The sequence below is a fragment of the Octopus bimaculoides genome, chromosome 21 (genome assembly GCF_001194135.2).
Source record: "Octopus bimaculoides isolate UCB-OBI-ISO-001 chromosome 21, ASM119413v2, whole genome shotgun sequence".
Lineage (NCBI taxonomy): Eukaryota > Metazoa > Mollusca > Cephalopoda > Octopoda > Octopodidae > Octopus > Octopus bimaculoides.
In genome coordinates this window covers 32,552,225-32,558,008 of record NC_069001.1, presented here as the reverse complement: position 1 = coordinate 32,558,008, position 5,784 = coordinate 32,552,225, and the positions used below count along the sequence as shown (strand labels likewise).

Here is a 5,784-nt window from a genome sequence, read left to right as displayed (position 1 = left end):
TGTGTGTGTGTGTGTGTGTGTGTGTGTGTGTGTGTGTGTGTGTGTGTATATATATATATATATATATATATATGTATATACATATATATATAAATATATGTATATATATGTGTGTACATATATATATATATTATGTGTGTGTGTGTACATATATATATAGAATTTTTATGTAAAATACACCATTTCAAGCGTGGCCGTTGCCAGTACCACCTGATTGGCCTTCGTGCTGGTGGCACATAAAAGCACCCACTACACTCTCTGAATGGTTGGCGTTAGGAAGGGCATCCAGCTGTAGAAACTCTGCCAAATCGGATTGGAGCCTGGTGTAGCCATCTGGTACACCAGTCCTCAGTCAAATCGTCCAACCCATGCTAGCATGGGTTGGATGATTTGATTGAGGACTGGTGGACCAGGAGGCGACACCAGGCTCCAATCCGATTTGGCAGAGTTTCTACAGCTGGATGCCGTTCCTAACGCCAACCACTCAGTCAGGCAGAACTGGCAATGGCCACGCTCAAATGGTGCCTTTTATGTGCCACCGGCACGGGAGCCAGTCAGCTGCCCTGGCAACGATCACGCTCCAACAGTTTTCTGGTTTCTTAAAAAATTAGTTTTCGTTTTCACCAGTGCAAGCATGTCAAAAAGAAATAGCAGCCAAATCACTCTCAAATCGACTCTATCTTATATAAAGGAAGACACACTAGATAACGAAGTCTCTGACGTATAAAAAGACTGGTGAGACATGGTTGGAATGCTTCTGATCATAGATTTGCTGAATCATGTCTGATGAAGGGCTAAGCAACAATACTCCATGAGGTTTGATCACAACACAGCCTGCTATTTAAACAGTCGAAACATTTAAACACTTAACAGTATAGTGTATTGTTCAGACATTGCAGGTCACCCTTGACTTAGCAGGCACATGAACAAAGGCATTTCCAACTGTCACTGTCCTATCTTTCTAAGTGTATCTACGATTATATTTTCTAATGCAGTTTATGCAAGACAGAATTTTTAATTTGAGATATATTTTGCTGCTCTTTTTAGCATGTTAAGTGATCCACACAGATGCAGCCATACCAGAACTATGGTAAGAATGGGGAGAAGTTACTCCTCTGGGTGCAAAATTTCCTCCGGCTTCTCATGCTTAAGTGGGAGGGTATCAATAATATCTTAGCCTCCCCGCCACTACTAGCACCAAGACTAGGCCAGTGACCTGTATGTGCATATCATAGATAAAGCAGTAGGTAACACCATGTACTTGTTTCCATTATCAAGAGACATCTCACCCCCAATTAATAACTCAAAACTGGTTTCACTCAAATAACTAGAAAGCTTTTTCTTGTGTTTATCATTTGTTTTACTCATTGGACGGCAGCCAGAATGGGACACTACCTTGAAGGGTTTCAGCCAAACAAATCGACCCCACTACCTTTTTTCTTTCCCCCACTTTTTGTAAGTATAGTACTTATTCTATCAGTCTCTTATGTCAAACCATGAAGTTACAGGGATGTAAACAAACCAACACCAGTTGTTAAACAGCAGGAGAACACAAACACATGTATGTATGTGTATATATGTGTGTGTGTATATATATATATATATATATATATATATATATATATAAAGGACAGGCTTCTTTCAATCGCCATTTAACAAATCCACTCACAAGGTTTTGACAGGCCTGGGGGCCTTAGTAAAAGACACTTGCCCAGGGTTCCACACAGAGAACTAAAAAGAAAAATAATTAAATAATTAAACAGGTGCATGCATGGATGTGTGGTTAAAAAGGCTTGCTTCCCAACTACTTCGTTCCAGGTTCAGTACCAATGTACGGCCCTTTAAACTATAATAGAAGTGTCTTCAACAGCACTGGGCCAACCAATGCCTTGTGAATTTGGTAGACGGAAACTGGGTGGAATTCTATTGTATGTGTCTGTGTTTGTAACCCCTATATCGCTTGACAACCGGTATTGGTTTGTTTGCGTCCACACAACTTAGTGGTTCTTCGAAAGAAACCAACAGAACCAGTACAATACATTTTATAGGGGGAAAAAGTACTGAGGCCGATCTGTTTGACTAAACCCTTTCAAGGCGGTGCCCCGGAATGACTGCAGTCCAATAACTGAAACAAATAGGAGACAAAACCAAAAAATAAAATAAAACAAATAAAAAATAGCGCTATTTTTAAAATCCGAGAAGAAAAAAAATGGCATTTGTTATATGGGTCCCTAACCCACACTTCTACTGCCATATCAAATCTATATTACTTGAGAATACCAAGAACTATCAAGCGCCACTTAATATTGGTTCTTCCATTCCTGTCTGATAAGATGAGCCAAGACCTTCCAATCAATTGATTAATTTTCCTCAAAACGAAGTATCAAAGATCACATGAGTTTCAATTTGAATAATTTTTTTCAAATAAAATTCACAATAAAAAAATAAATTACATCTTATTTAAACGCAAAGCCTCTCATTTACTAGAATGAGAGTGCAACGATCATTGCTGGTGGGGGTGGGGGTTCAGGATTATTTTTAGGGTACGAGATATTTTGATTTCAAGTACGAATCGAAAACTACTAGCCAGGAGAGAACAACATTCGACAAACCTCGCAGAATTGTCTTCTGTATATAGGCAAAGTTTTTATATGAATAAATTTAATATATATTACAATGAACAGCATTCAAAACAGATTTACACTACTATTATTATTCCTAGTTTCACGTAATCACTTTTCGACATAAAGCGAAACTAAAGAGTAACTACAATAAAAAATGTTCTTTTAATTATCAACTCTATCGAGTTCTCTTTATTTATACATACAGAAGTTATATATATATATATATATGTATATATATATATATATATATATATATATATATATATATATATATATATATATATATATATATATATATATATATTATCGATTAACTAATTACTCTGAGCAAGAATAGTTAACACGTCTGAGTCATTTCATATTCTAGACGTCATTAAAATAAATACGATTTATTTAATATGGTCATCAATAAATTCTACATCACCACAGACACACACAATTTACACGGAGGAGAGAAAGTAAATAATATCTCAGTCTATATGTGTGAATGGATTTAGATAACAGAAGAGAGGAGAGAATATCAAAAAATGAGTAAATGATACTCTTCCACGAGACAATAATAAGTTAATGTTTAACATAAAGGTGATTGTTGTTGGATGAGCTTTTACGTAACAACAATGCAAACTTTGTTAATATGGTGGTACACGTGGTTAGCTCCCATCTTTCAATTTCTAGGATACACTGACGTCTGACTCTGGCATTTGCAGTCCCAAATAAAAACGAAGAAATAATACTTTCAAGTGGTTGTTTTTGATTTCCGTAAGCCAACCTTCCTTTTCGCCGTTTTTTTTCTTCCTATATTTTCCCTAGCTTCCTTCTTCATATATATATATATATATATATATATATATATATATATACACTCCTCATACGTTTTATCAATGCGGACACTATTCGTATGTACGATTCTAAATCGGGTTAAATTATTTTAAAAGGGCACTAGGGAATATCTATTAAAAACTAGATTAAGAATTTAGATGGATCACATGTCATTATTTTGTTTCTAGAAATAAATCTTTAAAAACTCGATGACGTCTATTTAGTTGTGTGTGCGTGTGTGTGAGTATGTGTGCGTGTGTTTATATGTATCTCTAGTGGGCGGAGGTGAAGTATACGTACACCATCCATTTTCGGCGTAACCCTAACCCTAAACACCGGGTATATGTGTGTTCTTTACTTTCGCCCTATAGTGTATATGTATGTTGTTATAAACCACAGAATCCAGTTTTGCTCGGGTTCATTTCTACCTAAACAACCATATGAACACCGTATATTTTGGAGGAATTGCTTCAAAAGGATGCTGAACATCTTCTGTTTGGCTTAGGGATGTCGATGCAATCCGAACTATGTTACAACTAAGCAGTTCAAAAGCTGGTTTCATAAAAGGGGCAAAAATAAAGCAAATCTTAGAACGTAATGATCAAATAGCCTTCTTAAAAAAAGGTGTGCATCTCCTACCGTAAAATTTCAGCTATCAAAGGTGTGTGTACAACTGCAGCAAACAACTCGGAGCGTAAAAAATAGCAGAGACGTGTGTGTGTGTATACACAAACACTTTTATATATTACAATGAGGATAAATGTGTATATGCATATATATATATATATATATATATATATATATATATATATATATATATATATTTAAACGAGAGGAAGGGGAATTGGAGGAGGTGATCATCATCTGACACAAGATCCTCCTCCAATTCCCCCATCCCCTCTCAAAAGATCTCTGTCTTGCAAAGTTACTTGGTGACCGTCATTGTTGGTGCCACGTAAAAAAGCATCCAGTCCACGTTGTAAAGTGGTTGGCGTTTGGAAGGGCATCCAGCTGTAAAAGCCATGCCAAAACTGACCTCGCCTGTGCTTGTGTCACGTAAAAAGCACTATCCACTGTAAAAAAAAACCCTGCCAAAACAGATACAGAAGTCTGGAGCAGGCTCCTGCCTGGCCAGGTCCGGTCAAACCCACCGACCTATGCCAGCATGGAAGGTGGACGTTAAACGATGATAGTAGACAATGTTTATAACTATTCTGATAAAAAAAACTAGTCAATATACCGATGGAGATGCAAACAACAATTTATAGAGTAGTGTATACTCTCACTTTCTCTCTCTCAATCACACACTATATATATATATATATATATATATATATATATGAGACGTAGTGGGAGCAGCCCTTGAGATTTCCGCCCCCTACTCTGGGATCCCAAATCCTATACATGTTTTTACAGCAGAACCTAAAGGGCTACACCCTATCCCCCAAGAATATATAATATGAAGGTGTTGATTCGAGCGGTTAGGATGCTGTGTCCTTGAGCAAAGCGCTTTATTTCACGTTGCTCCAGCCAAGTCAGCGGAAAAAAAAGTGGGGTACCATCCCATCGCTGGCGCAGCCCTCTCGTTTCGCTCAAGACTGTCACATCACTTCCTGGATGTTCCGCCAGATGAAGAGAGGGATGGCCGAGGAGTTATCTACAAAATCTACTCACGACTACACTGGCATATGAAACAAGTTACGGGCAACCATGGTACTAAATCATACTCTTTTGTAGTGAGGGATACACGCACAGGAATGGCTGTGCGGTAGGAAGCTTGCTGCCCTACAACACTGTTCCGGGTTCAAAACCCACTACGTGGCACCTTAAGAGTCTTCTACTTATAGCCGTCTACTCACACTGAAATACACCTACCGTATACGTATTATTCATATATAAGGACTGGAGTCGATTCGTCTAACTTTAAAACTGTTCGGGGCGGTGCCCCAACATGCCTGCAGTTCAATGATTGAAACGATATATATATATATATATATATATATATATATGTATATATATATATATGTATGTATGTATGTATGTGTAACCCATACGAATTCCAAAAACTGGATTTTGGTAATGACGGGTGACAAGATATTTAAACGTATATTTAACCATGAATATATATAAGATGCATGGTTATCAATTTCTTACATTTTCTTTTTTTGTTTGCTTTCTTTTTTTTTTATTCTCTTTTTTGTTTTTGGTGTAGGGGGTGGAGCTGGTCACAGTTAGGTATCAACTTACAGTCGTTCTAGAACAAATTTTAAAAAACCTTCAGTCGTAATCTTCAGAAGGGAAACATAGCGATGACAAAAAAGTTAAGGTGCGGGATGAAGTT

The 5,784-nt window shown here is 37.1% G+C and overlaps 1 protein-coding gene across 7 annotated transcripts in view; it reads right to left on the bottom strand.

Moving 5' to 3' along the window:
* The window catches only part of LOC106882013 (epsin-2), a 102,038-nt gene that overhangs the window by 94,238 nt on the left and 2,016 nt on the right, over positions 1 to 5,784 (bottom strand). Inside the window, exon 1 of one of the 7 annotated variants that reach the window (XM_052975392.1) lies at positions 4,083 to 4,104. The exons of the other annotated variants lie outside the window; for them this stretch is intronic. The gene's annotated coding sequence lies outside the window, so the exon portion shown is untranslated. Of the gene's footprint in view, positions 1 to 4,082; positions 4,105 to 5,784 lie in introns of those variants that run through there. 7 annotated transcript variants of the gene reach the window in all.